Source organism: Ictidomys tridecemlineatus, chromosome 7 (genome assembly GCF_052094955.1).
Source record: "Ictidomys tridecemlineatus isolate mIctTri1 chromosome 7, mIctTri1.hap1, whole genome shotgun sequence".
In the NCBI taxonomy this organism is placed as follows: Eukaryota; Metazoa; Chordata; class Mammalia; order Rodentia; family Sciuridae; genus Ictidomys; species Ictidomys tridecemlineatus.
In genome coordinates this window covers 8,660,823-8,680,507 of record NC_135483.1, presented here as the reverse complement: position 1 = coordinate 8,680,507, position 19,685 = coordinate 8,660,823, and the positions used below count along the sequence as shown (strand labels likewise).

General features: G+C 54.2%; 1 protein-coding gene across 2 annotated transcripts in view; it reads right to left on the bottom strand.

Moving 5' to 3' along the window:
- Ndrg1 (N-myc downstream regulated 1) overlaps positions 1-8,528 on the bottom strand; it is a 51,144-nt gene extending 42,616 nt beyond the window's left edge. The window contains exon 1 of one of the 2 annotated variants that reach the window (XM_005316136.5): positions 8,370-8,528. The gene's annotated coding sequence lies outside the window, so the exon portion shown is untranslated. The remainder of the gene's footprint in view (positions 1-8,369) is intronic. The other variant, XM_005316137.5, reaches the window with a different exon arrangement.
- Positions 8,529-19,685: the final 11,157 nt, after the last annotated feature.

The window sequence follows — 19,685 nt, the reverse complement described above, 5'->3', positions numbered from 1 at the left end:
GACCTGGCTGGGAGGGGCTGACCTTGGCAGCGCCTGGCATGAAACGGGTATCCAGAGAAGGTCTGTCAGACACAGTTCTTATTTAATGTAGTTCCTTCCCCCGCCCCGCATGCCCCACCACTTCATTGCTGTCCCTTCACAGAAGAGGAGGCTGATCCGTGGGTCTGATGAGTGTCCTGGTCACAGAGGGTCATCTGCAGGACTCGCCAGGGTGGGGCCAGCCAATGCATACTCTTGATTCTTCCCCATACTCTGCTTGTCCCTTGGGATGGTCACCAACCAAGAGCAGAGACCACTGAAGAACTCACTTCCAGCACAAAACTACCTTGTGGTGCTTGATCTCCTTCCACCAGGAGGAAGATGCACTGGGTTGGGGCTCTGGCTGGTGCTTCTAGGCCCACTCCCCCACAGGGGCCACACTCAGTGGTCACATCCTACAGCTGACAGAGGCCACTTGGCCCAGCAAGTAACAGCAGACAGGAGGTAGGTGCTAGACTCCACCCCTGCACCTCCACAGCTCCCTGTAGAGTCCTAGCTGTTGGGATCAGAAAGGGGCCACAGTGAAGTGACCAGCAGAGACTCCACACAGCACCATGGATGGACACTGACTCCCTGCTCCCTGCTCCACTTGCACAATGACCACTGGCCTCTCCAAGGCTCTCCAAGAAGCCCTCGAGGCAGGGAATGAGGTCAGGACAGTCTCCTTCTGCTAAAACCCCACTTCAAAAACAGGGATCAGGCCACCACGGTATCCCACAGACTGGCTGGCATCACCCTCTTCCTTCTCCACACCAGAGCAGGGGTAGGCTGTTCTGAGCTAAGGGAAAGGCTGGTGGGTCAGACTTGAGCATTGCCCTTCATCGGCATGTGATCCTGACCAAGGATCTGGGACTCTCTGACTCTGTTTGCTCATCTGCAAATTGGACATCATAACTCCTGCTCCCAGGAAGCAGCAGGGGCTTAGATAATGATGCATTGAAGCTGGCACACTGCTGCTCAGTTAATCAGTGTCCTTGTCTTCCCTGGTTGCCTGAGAGCACCGGGGTATGTGTGGAGACAACCTGTGTTTTACACCGTTAGTCCCTACGGTGGCCCAGCAAAAGGGGATCACAGGGAAGATGTTTAGCAAACAGCACAGGAGTCTCCAGCCTTCATTGAACTACCACCATGCCTCTTCCTCACCAGCAACGGCCATCAACAAATGACCAAGCCCCAGAGGGCTGGGCAAGTACCTCTCCATTGCACCAGACCCCAGAGACCATCAGAGATTCTCAGGAACTCATGGGTTCCAAAGCAAGCCAAGACCAGGATCTGCCTAAAGACAAGCATGTGACCCCAAGGCCTGGGTCTCAGAGGTGTCTTGGGGAATCTGAGACCACTCGGGAATAGTTAACCAGTTCCTATGGGACGGAAGGGACACACAGTCTGTGATTCTCAGAAAGCCTCAGTCAATACGAGGCATGAGGGTGCACACTTGAAAGCCCAGTGACTCGGGAGGCTGACGCAGGAGGATCGCAAGTTGAAGGCTAGCCTTGGTAAGTCAGCAAGACTCTTATCTCAAAATAGAAAACAAAAAAGGCTGGGGATGTCACTCAGCAAAGGTAGATTGTCCCTGGGTTCAATCCCTACTCATGAAAAAATAGGTTTTTATTAAAAAAAAATAACAAAAGGAAAAGGTCTTAAGTGTCACACGCACTGGCTTCGGAGTCCTTGGCACGGGAATCCTGCCATCTTACCACCTCATAACTCCAGACAAGGCCCTCTCTGGGCCTCAAGTTCCCCATCCGTCAGGTATGCCCAGGGCACATTCCGTGGAAATTGTCTGGTGCACAATGAGTTGGGCCCATGGGAACCGCAGGAGCGTGCTACACCAAGGCCAAAGGGCCACGCGCCCGGGACCCTCACAGGGCTCAGCTCAGCTGTGGCCAGGTGAACTTCAGTCTCTCAGGCTCCTGCCTGCTAAGCCTGAGGTTTCCGCCTGGCTCTGTCGTGCCTCCAACTCAGGCTATTTCTTGGAAACTCTCTGTCCTCTTGAGCAACTGCTTTTGGGCCCCTGGAATCCCTATGGGGTAGGACTGAGGGGCATTCAGCAGAGACAGCCAAAGGAGCCCCCTGTGTGGCCACCAACTGAGCTCTCCAGTCTGTATTTGCTACAAGCATCACAGCAGCCCAGGAGCAGGGCACCAGCATGCTCACCGCCTACCACGCCGGCACGGAGTAGCGCTGAGCCAGCAAGCTTCACGCTGGCACAGGTAGGAGCAACCTTGAAGGGAAACGCTGGCCATGACACCACGGTGCCCTGAACACACAGCAGACCTCCCTCCATCTGTGGCAGCGCAGCGTCCCAGGGCTGACTACACTTGGCCACCAGTCGGTCAATGCATGTGGGTGGGTGGGACAGCCTGCGCAGTCACAGTCGCGGCTGAGCCACTGGGAGCAGCCTCCACTTGGGGCAAAACCCATCTTAGCCTTCTCCATGCTCCCTTCACAATGCCCAGAATCCCCTCTGCTTTCAGTTCTCCCCCAGGTGCCTCCTGACTTGGCAACCGCAGTGCTCTGAAATGTTCCCTCTGCACGGTTCCACTTGTTCGCCTCAGAGTCCCTGGAAAGGTGGGTAGTACTGTGCCCAGTCTACAGACGGCAGCCCGAGGCTCAAACAGGAGGGACACAGGGCTTCCCGGGGTCACAATGCGGACCCCTCCCCTCCAAGGGAAACACCAGACTCACTGGTTTGCCATGGGAGCGGGTCTGGGGCTTAAAGGAAGCGACCCACAGCCTTCCAGAGTTCTGCAGGGAAGCCCAGGAACCAACCTGGAGGGGACACTGGCAGCTTGTGCACAGATTGTCATCATTAGCCACCTGCCTGGATTCTGCCCCCTCAGTAACACGCCTGGTTTCAAAGCCACGTGAAAACCAGCCAGAGCTCTTTCCAGTACACTGGGCTCTTTATAGGGCAGATCTTTAAAGGGCGTGAAGGGAGGATCAATACTGCTCTTGCCCGACACAGAGACTTCCCCATACAGAAACCCCCAGAAAGTTCCAGAGAACAGTTCCATTTCTGCACGACTCCAAGGAGGACCTCCCCGGGACGTGCCAGGATCCCCAGCCTCACTGCGGAAACATTATTTGGCCGATTCTTTGCCAAAGAGATTCTGAAGCCAAGCTTCAAGGCAGGTCACCGGCTCCCTTGCTGTTTTTCGGACCTTTGGAAACAGGAGGCCCTGGGAGGGTGAGGAGGTTGGCAGCCTTAACGCTCAGTGTTTTTCTTGTGTAATCAGCCAAGCAAACAGCATGGGTGGACTCGCTGGACCCTCAAGAAAGTTCCCCAACTAGAGAAAGGAAGAATTGAGACTGGGTTTTCAACGTCTGAGAGAGAAATCAGGAAAAAAAAAATAAAAAGGTACAGGGTCATGGGCAGAAGACCTCCAGACTAGGGATTCCTAGGGCCTCGTGCTCTGCATGGAGCCTGAAACCTGGCAGGTGTCACTGACTTGTTCAGTATTGAAAGACGAGACCAGAAACACTACAAGGAAGACAAACCCCAGCCCCACTCGCTGTCAGATCACCAGCATGGCCTGCGTTCCCTGGGTACCTGCTGGAGCCGAAACCAAAGTTTTGCCGGTTCAACTGGAGCCCAGAACCCAGAGGTCAGGAGAGCAGCTGAAACACAATAGCAGGAAGAGGGAGGGTCTGGAATCCACAGAGGCCCACCCCCTTCTCTGCAGTACACCGGACCTTCCTGGAGGTTCTCAGTGGAGTCTTGGCAGTGCAGTCTGGCAGAGCCACTGGTTTGGCAGAGAGAAGACAACTGTCCAAGGGGCCAAGCCCAGTAACTGGAAGTCCGGAGGAGGACACTGGTCTCGTTAAAGGATTGTTCTGTGAATCTGCGGGACAGGCGGGAGTTGCGCTGGATGGTCTGAGATAATTTGTTGAAATCACACAAACAGAGCCAGTGTTAGCCCAGGACGCGGAAATGGATCCCTCATACAGGGCCCTTTGTCCCCAGGATCAGATGCTGGCCTGGCCCACAAGATCCTTCCCCCAGATGGTCTCGCTGCTCCCACCCTCGGGAATGGCCCACCCGTCTTCCTGACACACAGTGGCCCAAGTTATTCCCCTCACACTTGGAGTTTTCCTTTTGAATGGCCTTAATGGAACACCCACCAGGGGCCAGGGTCTCCTGTGTTGGAGGAACGGAAAAGCAGAGAAACACCCTAATCCACCGTGATGATCCCAGGACACAGGGGACACTCAAGTCACCCAACACAGGACCTTCCTTCTGCAGAAAGGAGGAAGGAAGACCAAGAGGCCAGGGTTCGCTAGTCAGAGACCCTCAGAGTCACCTGTTCACAGGAGTCCCACTCACATCCATATTTGGGGCAGGGTGCTCAGAACCTTTGAAAGTCAAGGCAGGCGGAGGCGGGGAGGGAGCTGGGAGGAAGAGGACCTGCACCCCACCTCTCTCTTCGAAGCTCCAGAGGGATTAAAATGCACTCCTGTTTAAAGGGTTCCCCAGGCTGAGGTGGAGGAAGGATCAAAGATGGACTCCTGACAAGGCATTCACGTCCCATCAAAAGAGACTGTTTGTGGGCTCGATTTTGTCATCAGTTCCTCTTCTTTGGTGGCAAGACTGACTCTCGGCCATTCTCCTCATTCATGGCCTACCCTGGAGAACTCAGCTCCACACCAACACCCAACAGCAGCCCTCCACCTTCCCGATGGGGCCTCAGTGTCCACCTGCTGTTTGTGCGCTCTCCAGGGAACAAACCCGGCCACACACAGTAGGCCAGGCTGCTTAGCAGAGACTGCCCACAGCTCGGCTCCACTCCACGGTGAAGACAGGTTGGCAGGCAGGCTCTGGACCAGACGCAAGCAGGAACCAGGAACAAGTCCATCCTTGAAGGATGGGCTCAGGGGCCTTAAAGGTGGCCTTAGAGGGCAACACAGGAGTCTGAAATGGCTGGGCCTAGCTCACTACCTTGATCTGAACCCACTCATTTGACAGGGCAGTCTCCTGTACAAGCCCCAGTTTTCTAACCTGAGAAGAAGAACATGTCCACGAGGTACGTCCAGCATCCAACATCCACTAACTGCCAGACCCAGAGGCCACAAGATGGCTTGTGTGGCCACTCCCTCCTTCTCCTCTCCCCAGCATTCTGGGACAGAGTCTTTGCACCCTGCCTTCAGGGTACCTGGCCGCGAGTTCAGTCCAAGTCTGGCTCTAGCATGTGCAGGTGTTTTCAGCCCTGGGTAGGTTTAGAACAAGGGGCCCCAGACACTGCCCAGGACATGGTTCCAGAAGGCTGACACCCCTACTCAGTGCTCCCCACCTGCTGGGCACTTTTCTGTTTACATGGATCAGCTGGGTCAAGATTCTGATATCCTGTTAAGGCTGTCATTCTCATTTTACAGACCAGGAAGCTGAGGCCAGGGCTGATTACCTCTCTGTACTTTCACTCTGGCCTGCTTTCTCCAGGCACCCCAACATGTTTCCATGCCAAAGCATGAAGACTCTGACACCGACTGTCTGGGTTCAAAGTCTGGGTCTGCCACTCTTAGCCATATGGCTATAGTCAAGGCCTCTGACTCTCCTGCTCAGTTTCCTCATCCACTTGATGGAGATAATACAGCCCCGTCTTACAAGGATTGCAGGTGTTAAGGGACACAGCAGCTGCTCTGGAGAGAGATGTCCCAACCCTGCGCAGCCTTCCTTCCTGCTGTGTCTGGCCCAGCTCCCTGCTAGGACCTTAGAGACTGTCACATGCTGGTTTTCCTGCTGAGCCACAGGCTCTTTGAGTCATGCCTTGGATGGATGCTCTGGAGTTGGGTTCCAAGGAAGAAATACAGCTTCAGGCCATCAGGAAAACATAATGCCATCTTTCTGGCCCCTGTGAAGCAAGCTCGGGCCAGCAGGCTTCAGCCACCAGCTCTGCCATTTATCCTGGAAAGGGCAGCCCAACCAGTGAAGCCAATCAACAGGGGCTGCAGTCCTTGCGCCTTTCCCACTCAACTGATCTGGCTAATCTCTAAACATCTGATTTATACTTTTTAAAATATCCCCTGCATTCTGCCTCCCCCCGCCTCAAAGTGCCCTGTCTACACTCTTAGTGGAATGCTAATTTCATATTACCTCTCTACAGGAGACAGACAAGGATCTAGTTCAGCCCTAACCAGAAGATCCTGAAATGGGCCTAGAGGGGGAGTTCTGGTTCTCACTTAGCTTTGGCACAAGTGTCCCTGTTTCTGGGTCTCACTTCCCATCAGCAAAGTGCAGAGAGGTCCATTACAAATCAATGGCTTGCAACTGCAGATTTGCTTGCCACTCTGAGAGAACTCTCTCAGGAGAGGAGGCCCCGATACATGATCCATAGCCAAACATAACACCTCCACCCACACCTTCCTCCTTGGGACCCCACCTACTGGACCAGAAGGGAAGGGGACAGTCCGCTCCCTGTTGATGGTTGGACTCTTCCTAGGTGCCGGCTTCTGGGACAGCTGCCAGGCTCCAGGGTGAGGCAAAGTCCTCCTCCCCACCCTGGTTCTACTCACCCTCCTGGAGAGACAAGGTCCCACAAAGCTAAGAAGGTACAGGACAGGGGACACCCAGTGTCAATGCTTACACCTAAACATCCTCCCTTTGGAGTTTTTCATCACCAACTGGAACTACTCCCTCCCTGGCATCTTCCTTGAACCCCCACCTGGTGCCATCCTGGCCAATCAGGCTCTGTGCCTTTTGTGCCAGTGCCCCTGCTGCTGGTGGTTGGCTAGCCCCTAAAGGCAGGCGGGGTTTCCCCCTGCACCTTGCTTCTTCCAATTCACATTTGTGAAACGCAGTGGAGACTCCAGAATGTCTAGACAGGAGGAGGCCAGGCTGGAAGGTTTGCCTTGAAGCTGCGTTTTCATACCAAGAACAGGGCTTGTACTTGGATATCACATTCCCTGGGTGGCGTGGAGGAAGGCGGAGCTGGCTGACTGGCATATAAGGATGTCTAGAGCCCTTGTGTAGCCACTAGCTCAACTCTCAGTCTTCCATCTTCCCGGGAGCTTAAAGGAACCAAACATACTGAAGTGCTCAGGACACGGTGGGGAAAGGCTGTTCTGGGGACGAGATAACCCGGCCCTCCCTTCCCTACTCGCTGCTTCTAACACGCATCTCCCACGTTCAACCCAGAGAGGGGGCGGGCGCTGGGGACACGCTAGGACAGCTGACAGCTTGGGTCAACAGACGCGGGAGGAGGGGAGATGGCAGTGGTGAGGAAGCGGTCCCCTAAATCCCAGCTTCAGCTCCTAATCCGACAGAGGCGGTCACAGCGTGTTTTCCCTGGAGCCCTCGCGTTCCACACCCCTGCCCGAACCTCCTCCCGAGGCTGAATCAGAGACCGCGGCGATCTCCCGGGAACAGCCGGCCAATTCCAGCTGTTCTTCCCGCTGGACCACAGGAGTGGCCTGCCACAGAGACACAGGAGGGAAGGAAAGCGGGGGCGGGTGGGCCGAGGCGACAATGACGACACTCCTAGCTGCAGTCAGCTCAAGGGCCGCCAGATACAGGCGCGACCCTTCGCGCCCAAGCTACTTCTCCAGCGCCGCCACAGCGCCTACCCCGGGCAGCCTCGGGGACTCACCCTGCCCGGCGGCACTCGCTGACACTCGATCTCGCGCGTGCGGCACGCGCCGTAACACACCCCGACCCCCCCCACCCCGAGCGCGCGCGCGCGCGCACACACACACGCGCACACACACACACACACACACACACGCCCTCTCTCACACGCACCACCCAGCTCAGGATCTGGATCGGCACCGCCCCTCATATCTACTCCGTTCCTGGCCCAGTCTGGAAACCAGACACACCCACTCCCCCTTCTCCAGCCTCTTCGCCAGCGCTGCTCACCCCTACCCATCCGCATCTACACCCGCGGCGCAACCGCTCCCTCCCGGGTCATCCTGACACCCCCCGCCAACACACGCACACCTAGCACCTCCTGCGCCCACTTCCAGCACGCGCGCGGGCCAACCGGGCCAGCGGTGCCTCTGGGAGGATCCCAGGAAGCGCGATTCCGGTGTTTCTGCGCTGGCTCAGCGCATGTTCGCCGACTCCCCAGGACCCCGATTCTCCAGTGAGAAGAAAAGCAGACGGCGATCAGTCTCCCCCGCCCTTTTCTCAAGTCGAAACCCCTACTCCAGCGGTGCTGGCGCCTCAGAGTTCCTTCCCTAGCCCGCGCCTTTGGGTCGCCACGCTCTGGCAGCTCCATAGCGCTCGCTCCAGAAGCCTGCGGTTCACAAAGGGCGGGCCAAGCGCCCCAACAGCACTCCCAAGAAACCCGTTTCTGCTGTCCCTGTGCCGGGGAGGAAGAGGGTGCCAGGCTTACCTAAATCAGAGGGAGAGAGGAAAGGAGCCGGTGGCTAGGGTGGTGGCGCAGCGCCCAGCGACAACACTGGGAGAAGTAAGGGTCGGCGTGCTCTCCGGTGCGACAGCGGGGAGCCGGGCGAGGTTTGTTTATGTCCGGGCGGAGGGCGACTTTATAGGCGCCGCAGCGCCGCCTCTAAGCCTCGCCCCTCCCCTGCCTCTGCGCCCCGCACGCAGCGGGGACACACCCCTTTCCCGCTCCCTCCTCCCCAGGAGCCGGTCTGGGCTGGGGCAGTGCGAGCCGGGTCCGCGGAGCCGTCGCCTGTTGCGCAAGCTTTAGTAGGGGCGCGGCTGGAGGGCCCCGGGGGTGAGCTCTGCTGTCCTCTCCGAAGTCCCAGAGGCCCGGGGCTGGGCGTGCACCGAGGGAGCGTGTGAATAGGGGTGCTGTGTGTGCTCGTGTGCGCGCTCGTGCGTGTGCATGTGGACTTCCTTGTGCCTCGGCGTGGCCGCTTGGCTCCCGTCTCTGCCTCAGAGTTTCTTCTTTAAATCGTCTCATCGCGCCACGCCCTGACATCCCTCTGGTGGACTCCTCCAGTTCCTTCAAGTCTCAACGCCTTCGCCCCTAGCCCCACCAGAGACCTTCCCATGGCCGCCTGCTCTGCTGCCTCCGACCAATTTTCTCAGACTCACACCAGACCCCTTCTGCTTCCCCCCCAACTCTCCGCTGAAATTCTCGCTCCCATTTCATCTCGTCCATCTTCTCTGCTGCACCCCAACGTCCCGCATCTCCCCTTCCCTTCCCCCTTCCAGTTCTAAGCGCCTCCGCCCGGCCCGGCGGCCCCTCTCCCTGCCCCACAGGCGGACGGGAGGGGGCATCTCACCCTCACGATGCCCCTCCTGGTTGCTAGAACTTGCGCAGAGCTGCCTTTCCAACCCCAGTCTGTCCCACGGGCGGTGCTTTGTGTAACTGGCGCCTGCCTGCATGTTCTCAGGGACCAAAGAAAGCAGCAGTTCTCGTCCCCATGAGCAGGAGAGAATGTCCTGGGTCCTGCAGAGCTTTTATTATTATTATTATTATTATTTTTGAAGGTGGAAGCCACGGCCCCACCCTTTAACAGTTTAATTCGAATCTCAGGGAGTACAGACTGGGCACTGGGGTTTTAAAAAGGCCGCCCCTCTCCTGTCCCCTCCCCAGGTCACCTCTATGTGAAGCTACGCTGGGAACTGCTGCACTGGAGAAACATCCTCTTATGAAGAAAGGAGAAAGTGACGCAGCCTCGCCCAGTCGCTGTCCCAAAGCCACCTGCCCAGCTTGGAGCTTGCCTCCGAGCCCCAGGCAGGCTCAGGTGCCCCTCCCTGACTCCTCCTACTGAATGGTGACCCCTTTCCTCCACCAGCCCTAGAGATATTCAAAGGACCCATGGGAACTGGCTTTCCTCCTTGATTCCTATTTGCCTTAGCCTGCCCTGACCTTTATTCTGTCCTAGTGAACATTTATTGAACTGCAGCTATGAGCTGGTTCTGCTCTCAGCCTCTGGGAAAGGACTGAAGAGGAAAAACCCTTTCCTTCCAGAGCACAGCAGAGTAGAGCCCTCTGACTCGGTTTCCCCCACCCATACTAGAAGGTGGAGCTGAGCTCATTCATCCTGTGGCTGTACTGAGACCTGATATGTCCAGGTACTGTTCTAGACCCTGGGGATGTAGGAATGAACAAATAGTTGGCATCCTTGGGAGCCATCCTGTTGCATAAACACCCGCCCCTCAGACCTGGCAGTTTGCTACCCACTTATAGACATCCATTTTCCCATAACCTCCCGACTGCTTTGGTTTTCAACAACACTGATGGAGCACTTAGGGGTTGCTACCCATCAAAGATGCAGTGTTAAGTTCAAAAGTGTGCAGGAGGGTGCCCCCTCCTTCAGTAACCAAGGGAGCTCCTGCTGTGTGGGTTGAGAAGGGCATTTTGCCAGGAGAAACCATGTCCTGACCCTTTGAGGAAGACTTCCTTGGGGCATTACAACCCAGAACTGCAGCTGGGAACCCTAAGGATGTTGCCAGTGGGGGGGCTGGGTTTGTGCCTAGGAAGCCCAGATGAACTTCAGCACTGGGGGGAAAAAAAACAGTAGAGGAAAAACAGAACGGGAGGGGAGAACTTATAGGTGGGGTAGAATTTCCCCAGAGTGGTGACATTTTAAAGCCAGAGTCCAAATCACCTTGGAAAAGTTTGAGGAAGGTGCCATTTGGATTCCACACTCCTCCCGGGAGGGCCAGCGCAGCCAATTTTTCTTCCCTGTTGCACTTGGCTTTTCTTTCTCCCTCGCAGCAGAGGAAGTAGTTATCTCATATCCAGCGAAGGTTGCCATGCCTTAGGGAAAAAGACCCACTTAGGGCAACCCTGGGTGCAAGGCAGGAGGAAGGTGCTCACCCTGCGGAGGGGTCACCCCGGGAACTGAGTGCTGCCTGCACATCCCCAGCCCCAGCCCCAGGCAGCTGAGACAGCAGAAGCTGTGGAGTTGAATGTGGGTGCCACCGCATTGAGCTGTTTAAATTATTTCTCTTTCTCGCTGGTCAGCAATGGAATTAGATTTGCTTAGTAAATGTACACACACTGCAGCTCCATCACAGGGTGAGATTAGATCTTCTGGACTAATGTCCACTGGAAATTTCTAGTTAGCAACACCTTCGATTTTTTAATGACCTTAGGAATCACCTATTCCCAACCCTCTTTCATGGTGTCTGTGGGTATGGGGGTTGCGAGAGACCCCACGGGAAGCTGGCATTTGTGGGGAAGAGCATTGAGGTCTGCGGCCCCCCCAAATCAGATGTCATTACTTATAAACGATTGTGCCTTGGACAAGTTACCATTCCTCTCTCCATGGAGGAAGAGGTGAGGGAAACCATTAGGACTTTTGACCAAAATTTATGAGCCAGCTGGTGCAGACTCATCTTCTTTCCCCTCCTGACTGAATGAGAATCTGACCCCAAAACCCCGCGCCTCTCTAGCTCCTGTACCAGGCTTGCTCAGGAGACTCTCTTTGCTTCAGCATCTGTCTCTGCCTCTTTCCTGGGTCATTCTGTTCAGCAAGTAAATATCCATCACAGTGAACGACCCTCCCCGGATCAAGCCTCCCTGCAGCTCCTATGGGCTGCTCACCCTCAGGTTTTCTTCTCCAAACTTCTCAACATGGGCATCTGCGTACTGAGTTCTACTTCCCCATCTCCTCTTCCTTTTCCTTTGCAGTGTGTGATTTAGCAAGTTCCTCTTGGACTGTTTGAATAATTCTACAAAACATGTTAGGAAGACAACAGCCTCTCCCCGGCCAGCTTCCCACTTCCCCTCCCCAGAAGCGTCTGGTTTCACCTCTCCGAGAGCCATCTTCATTTTGTCTCTGCCACTTGCCGGCTCCATATTCTTGGTGGAGTTCAATCATTTTCTGCCTTGGCCTCCTTGTCTGTAAGAGCCATATAATATGGTGCGATTCTACATGGTGTTCAACCAGAGGAATGAAAAGTCGTGCTCCATTTGTGTACAATAACTCGAAATGCATCTGCTGTCCTATAAACCTAACAAGAACAATGTTTTTTAAAGATACCTGTGGTAGAGTTAGCTCACAAGGTCACTGTGAGAAACGCAGGTGTTGATATAAGGGCCTAGAACAGTGCCCAGCATAGAGAAGGCTCTTGATAAAAGGTCAGCCGCCACCACCACCATCACCATCAGCAGCAGCTGCAGCACCTCACCCATCTTGCCCGTTCTCTTGCCCAACACCAAAGCAGAGAGACCTGCAGCTGGTGTTGGTTGAGGAAGTGTGTGGAGGCAAGGGGTTCCAGTCAATTCCTCCTCCATTATTCAGTCTCGTTGCTTGGATTCTGTTAGAATGGGATCCTTCTACTGCTGCAAGATCCCAAGTCCACTTTCAGACCCCACCTGTACCCCTCCACCTGGACATCTTGACCTATGTGGATTTCTCCTGGTTCTCAGGGAAAGCAGTGAGCAATGGGAGGGGGAAAAAACTGAGAAAGGAAAGCCAGTTCCCAATGAGGTGGAATGTAAGGCTCTGCTCAAGATGCAGAGTAAGTCCTCTGGGTGTAGATGAGGAGGTGAACGCTGTTAGGTCCAGAGACACAGTTTCTCCTCCCTCCTGGTTGGTCTGCGCTCCCCAGCATGGCTGTCACAGAATCCCACAGTCCGGGGGCACTGTAAAGCTCAGAACTGATTCTCTCAGGGTCTGGAGGCCAGAAGCCCGATGTCAAGGTGAAGGCAGGGCCCACTCCCTGTGGGGGTGCAGCAAGGCTCAGCCTGGTCCGGCTTCTGGTGTTGACTGGCGATCTTGAAGATCCTCGGCTTGCACACATATCCCTCCATGCCCTGACTCTGTCTTCGTGCCTCTTCTTTTGTGACTGTGTCCCTTTTCTTGTAAGGACACCAGTCCTATAGGGTTAAGAGCCCTCCCTAATACATTATGGCCTCATTTTAACTTAATTATATCTGCAAGACTCTATGTCCAAATGCAATAATGTTTTTGAGTTCTGGGTGAATATACATTGGGGGGATAATTCAACCCAGCACAAGGTTTATATGTAATTAGCAAATATTTAGAGTAAGAATTAGAATTCCTACTGAGTGGCCTGCTCAGTCAGGGTGGCCCTAGTGACTCTGCTCTCCTGCAGTCCCTAGGGGCCCTTGCCTGGCCTTGAGCGCTGCCCTTTGCCTGCTTCCAGCTCATGCTCCGCTGTCACCTTGAACAGCTTAGGTCACAGCTCCTTCCTCATTAAACCTTGCATGTCTCCTGTGGCCTGTCAGGGTCACCACCCCCTCCTTGGTGGCCATGGGTGGACATCCCCCCCTTCTTCACATTTTCCTCTGGCCACCGAGTTGAGTTACTCACTGCTGTCTCTGAAAATTCCCGGTCACCTCCACCGACTCCTTCACTAACTGCTTCCTCCTGGCCTCCGCCCATTCACTCACCCGCACACAGACACACTGGGCTCTTCCCCTCCGTATCAGTCTTGCTGCTTCCTGTCCCTCCCACCTTGCAGCGGGCACCTGGGTGTGATTGGTGCTGTCGATGGTGGTGAGTGGAAGTGACCTGGGGCACTTGGGATGGGAACTTGCAAGTCCACGTGTCTGCCATACTCTCCTCCTTTCTGCCACACGAGCGAGGAGGTGGGGGCTCTGCCTGTGGACCTGGAGGGAGGAGGTGGCAGAGCCCCTGGCTGATCTAAAGGAGCGTGTCGTAGGGAAGCTATGGTGGGAATGTCGGTGCTCCCCCAGATCCTTATGTTGAAACCTGATCTCCACATGCTGGTGAGAGTGGGCCTTGGGAGGTGTGCGGTGACCGGTGACCAGGAATGGAGGTGCCTTACAGAAGCTAGCAGGAGCTGGCGGCTCCTCCATGTGGGAGTTCATCACAAAGGACGGCCATGTGGGAGGTGGGCGCTTCCCAGGTACCAGGCCTCCTCGGCTTTGAGCTTGGACTTGGCAGCCTCCAGTACTGTGAGAAATGAACTCCTGTTGCCCACAGGCTACCTGGTTCATAGCATTTTCTCACAGCAACTCCAACAGACTGAGAAGGAAGACTAACTCTGCTGCCAGCATTGCTAAAATTCTTCTCCTTTTCTTTGTCCCAGGGGTTGAGCCCAGGGGAGTTTTTACCACTGGGCCACACCCCAAGTCCTTTTTTATATTTTATTTAGACTCAGGTTCTGACTGAGTGGCTCAGGACCTTGCTAAGTTGCTGAGGCTGGTTTTGAACTTGCAATCTTCCTGCCTGAGCCTCCTGAGCCGCTGGGAATTCAGGTGTGCGCCACCTGCGTTGCTAAAGTTCTAAAGGTATTTGTTACTGAGGCGAACGAAGCCTATCCTGACTGATTCCCCACCCTCCAGAGCCCGTGAACACTGCCAGATCCCCCAGGAATCCTCACTTGTTCCTTTTTTCCCCCCCATAATTTATTATATGTGTTAGGAAAGCACAACTCAGAAGGCACAGTGTGGGGTGCTGGGAGTAAAGGGAGGAGGTGGGGCATATTTCCAACCCCCATGAGAAGCAATGAAACCAAAAATGTCATGCCTATGTGACTGCTAGTGAGCATGTGTCTTCAAGTAAGGGTACAGGGTCACGGAAGAGTGCATGACCCAAGATCTACGTAATTGTAAGGGTAAGGAGACACCCTCTGGAAAAAAAAAATGATATCCGAAACAGAGACTCATTAGGGTAAGCATGGGTGGACTTGACCTCACTTCCTTGTGATCTCCTGAATCTTGTGTGTGTCCCATTCTTTTTGTTGGTCAGAACTCTTTAGTGTATGCCTGGTATAAATATAATGTCAAATATCTTAAGCAATAAAGGGAGGGGAATATTTATTGGCTCATGTAGCAATAAAGTCTGGAGGAGTCTGGCTTCAGGCACAGCTGGATCCAGGGTCCAATATAACCAGACATCTTTCTCCTTCTTTTTTTGTCTCTAGTTCTCAGTATTTCTCGGATCAGTTTTATTTGATCTTGGCTTTGTTCCCAGTCGGGTCTTTTTTAGATTAAATCACCAGGCTGTCAAGGAAATTACAGACATCCTCATTTCTGAGGAAGGCAGAGCCCTGAGAAATTTCCCTGGTTCTCTTTGAGAGGCTGGACCAGTTTTGAAGAGCCTGCTGATATGCTGGCCCTTGATGCTCTCTCTGTCTGCTACCTCGCCTCGGCGGGCGGCTGCCTCACCACCTGCACCAACGCTGCACCTGCCAGCACCCCCGTGCCTGTCTGCCGCATGCGGTCAGGCAGGGCCCTCACACCTCTGGGCCACACCTGTGCCCTGCAGCAGGAGCTGAGCTTGAGGGCAGAGGCTCCGCATCCTGGGAACACGCCACCTGACACAGGTGGTGCTGAGTGACGCTGGCCGACCCACAGAGGGGCTGGGGGGGGGGGAACTGTGAGGAGAGGAGGGGTAAAGGGAGGAGGAGGTGGGAGGAAGGGGTTGGGGTTTATGAACAGTCAGCTCCCTTAGAGCTCCTGGCCCATCAGGCTGAGGAGGTGGCCCGGCGGCTCAGCTACTTCCTGAGCTTTGGCTGGGCTGACCTTCTCCTCAGATGCGCCTGGTGATTTCAGTGGTGGAGACGTTAGACCTGGCCTGACTGGTTCCCCACCCACCATCTCCTGGGCCTGGCCCAGGAAATACAAAGAGATTTCATAGCAACCATAAAACCCATCCCCAGCCTGACACAGGAGAAATGCCACCTGCTGCGCATCCCCGTGGTCACCGACGTCCCAGGCAGCCAGGCCCTTGGCTGGACAGGGGTAAATTACATCTCAGTCCCTGAGTTACCCTGCCCAAAGCGGCCGGAATTTGGAGGGCAGGCCTATAGTCTTTTTCCTTTTTTTCCTTTCTTTTCTTTTTACATTTTGCCTCCCCCCTTTCCTCCTCCCTCCCTCCCTCCCTCCCTCCCTCCTCCCTCCCTCCCTTCCTCCCTCCCTCCTGCCCTTCCTACGCTTCCTGAAGCTACATCTCAGTGTCCCTCAGACCCCTACCTGGAGCCTCCTAACCCACAGCCCTGCAGCAGCTTTGGTTCCACAGGGACCTGTCTGCCCTTTCTGCACCTGGACTGCGGGCTCCCAGCGGTCTGTCCCTTTTACTCCCAGCAGCAGCAAACATGAGAGCAGCAGCTTTGTGCAAACCCAGCCCCACCCTGGGCACCCACCCTGCAAGCTGCAAGGAATCAGAGGACAGAGGTGGGCAGCCGGGGACAGTGGCTGACACACAGACCACAGCACAGTGGCCCTGTTCCTAGGCAGAAAGGGGGTCATGCAGAGGAGAGAGACCCAGGCCCTGACCTAACACCCAGTCAGGTTCAAGGCTCACTGGGTGGATGCAGAGCTGCCTCCTCCCTGTAGGTGCAGGCAGAGGACTGCTCAGGGGCAAGGCCCTCCTGCTCTGCAGGTGGCTGTGCACAGAGATAATGTGGTGGTTAAGACCACAAAGAAGTCCAGCTCTTGTCCCAGGCCCAAGATGGGGACCTCAGTGACTCGCACGCCCTAGAGCACTGGGGTCTGCCACCCACTACCAGGCCTCACGGAAACCTCCAGGCACCTGCCGGGGAGGCAGGGAGACAGTGGCCAGAGCCACACCCAAGGAGGGGAGGGTACCAAGATGCCCATCTGCCTGAACAAACAGACGTCCCGCTTTACCACAGGTCCAAACTACGTCTGCCCAATTCGACGGTGACTTCCTCTCCAGCACGTGCAACTGAGGGCCCGTGAAGCCGCTGGAATCCTGAGCTAGAAAAGTGGTACAACGCTCATCACAGTGACTTTTGGAGGTTTTTAAAAGAAGCACTTCATGTGGAGCTATTAGGAATTAACATTAGCACTACCTACATACACAGACACACACACACATCTGAAAATAGACCACAGGAAAGTAAAGCAAAACACGGCCCAGAGATGATCCCTCCTAATATTTTTGTGTTTTCGCCTTCCAGACACTTCTACGGGTGTGCCTACGTGCAGATGCACGCAAAAAGATAACATTCAATTACAAACAGCTAAGACAGCCTTTTGAAAGGTTATTATACAACCTGGACTTTTTTGCAGCCTGCTTTCCCCCATACATTATGAACATCTTTGCATTAAAAACAGCTACCCTCATCTTTTCACTTTCTTATAAATACCACATGCGTAAAGCAAAACAAAACAGGATAAACACATGATACTGGAATGTACGGTATGACAGAATTATCATAAAGTGAACACCCAACGTGATAGCAGAGACCCAAGTAAGACTGAAAACATGGCCAGCCCAGAGAAGCTCCCTCCACACCACCCGTGAGGCCACACGGTATTTTTTCTATCACATGGATGAACACCTGTTCATTTACGATTCTCAAATGGTTGGACAGAGAGAGACATTGGCCATGCTCCACAAGCATGAGCATCCTATCCCTTGTAAACCTTCACACACCCATTTTGCATAGTCTTCCAGGAACTTGTTTGGGTAGAGTCATAGGATTGACATCTTGGGGTCAAAGGACATACAGATGTCGAGGCCCTTGAGCTGTGGTTGCCCACTGCCTTCCAGTAGACTGCAGGAGGGCAGGGCCCCCCGGGGGTACAGCAGGATGTGTCTCCATCCATGTTGCTTGCCATTGAAGAGGTGAAGGCCAGAATCTTGGTGTGTCTTGATGCACTTGCAGCCAAATGACATCATTTATTTCATGTATTTATACTTGATTTCCAAGGATCATGCACGAGACGTAGTATTCACAAAATGTCACCATCTCATCCGCTTGTCTGATCTCTGTGTTCATAAAGAAGAAATAAAAATCCCATCCTACCCCTCTGCTTCCTGTCAGGAGCCGTGGTTCAGCTCCTGGAACTGAAATAATTCTTGGCATGGATGCAAAGTCCTTGGCTCTGCTAATGAGAAGCTATAGGGTCTGGGCTAAGTCACTGTTTTCTCTGAGCCTCCTATTCCTCAGTTGACAATCTCAGTTGTCATTTAGCAAGTGACAGCATAATGTAAATGGAAGAGAATTGTAACTCCAGCCTTTAATAAAGCCAGGCTTATTTGCTGTCTATCAAATGTGAGGCACTGGACTAGACATGTTCTGCCCTTTATTCTGATTTGTGCAACAACCTTGCAAAACAGATGTCATAATCCTCATTTTAAATCAAATAAATAGGCTCAGAGAGGTGAGATGACTTTTCCAAGGTTTCACATTGGGAACAATGACTCAACCTGCTGATTCTCAAGAACCTGCTCTTTCCGGGAGGACCAGGACCATGAGCCTCTCTGGATGGACATACAGAAAGAATATCATAGTGTCTAGAGAATGTCATTCTCAGAATGTTCCTGGAGAAGCTCACTCTTCTGCCCTGGTGGGACCACTCACACCCACACTCAGGGTGGGAGGGACCACTGCTCCCGGGAAGACCTTTCCCGTCGCTCAGGGCCCACCAGATGTCCATTTCTTCTATGGGTCCCTTCCTTGTGTCTGTCTCCTTATCTTGGCTTGAGTCCCATTACCCAGGAAGCTCTTCCTCATGAAAACTTGGAATGTCTAAACCAGAGGAGCTCCAAGAAGAACAGGATGAGAGGGTCTTTCCATGACTAAATGTCTGCCCTTGGCCGAGGGGTGGTTGGGTTTTCATTTTGAAGATGGAGAAGCAAATCTCAAGCTGGTAAGGTCTGGGACCAAGGTTCCCCACTACTGGGAACATCTCACACTTCTTTAGCACCTGGTGCCGAGGAATACTGCAAACCACTCTCGTGCGGTCACCCTAACCTTCCCTGTCTCCAAGAGTTGGTGCTTTGGTATCATGGAATGGAAATTCCAAGGCAGACAAGTTTTAAGTCCATTTATCTACATGTCCCAGTAAAAAGTAGAGCTGGGGTTGGAACCCAGGGAGTTCCTCACATTTTCCCCACCTGCCTCGTCTGGATGACCCTCAATCCCACATCCTTCCTGTGAAACCTCCACGCATCTTCTGCACATGTTCCCTCAGGGCATGTCGGAGGGGAAAGGTGTGTGGTCAACACTCTCTCTCTCTCCAGGTGGAAGAACCTGGCTGCAGAGGTTCCGGGACTCTCACCCCAGTCCTGCAATCCCAGCTCACACCACCTCTCCTGGAGGGGAGAGAGGCTGCGCTGGTGATCTCACCACCTCCTGGCCCTGGGGCTGCAGACCTGGGCGCTCTGAGGAGTGCTGCTGTGCTTAGTCATTAAGCGAGTGGCCGTGGGAGGCTTCCTGCGGCTGATTATTAATAGAAGTTGTTCAGTGACTGGCGGGTGTTGGGGAAGCCAGGCTGGCCTGGCCTCCAGATCTCGGGAGTCACCTGGGTGAGTCAGGATCCAGGTCATCTTCCGTGACTCCGCCTGTCTCTCACCCCAGGGCCACTCAGGCCAGTTGTAGCCTTACCTGTCTCTTCCTGCTTGGTGACATCCTCTGCTCTCAGGCTGGCCACAGGGCCTGAAGCTTCTGTACCGAGCTGACCTGGCTGACCCCTAGGAGACCTTGACCGCACTTTCTAGTCTCTTGGGACCTCCATCTTTGAAGTGGGCATCTCAAGAGACATTCATATAGTGGGTGCTCAGCAGGCTGCTGTCACCACCGTGATGACTGTCCCTGAGGCCACCTCAGTAGAAGTGCTGGCCGCAGGCCCTTCAAGGACTTTTTCTTTTGCATAAATGTTTTGTCCTTGTCCCTCCCCTTTTCTTCATATGGGGACCGACAGTCCTGCCAGGAAGGATCATGTATTGCCATTTTTAATAGTGGGTTCTTTTCAATTTTCAGCAGGGCTCCTGAGAAGAAATCTCAATCCAGAGATTAGAGTTTCTGAGAGCCAAGCAAG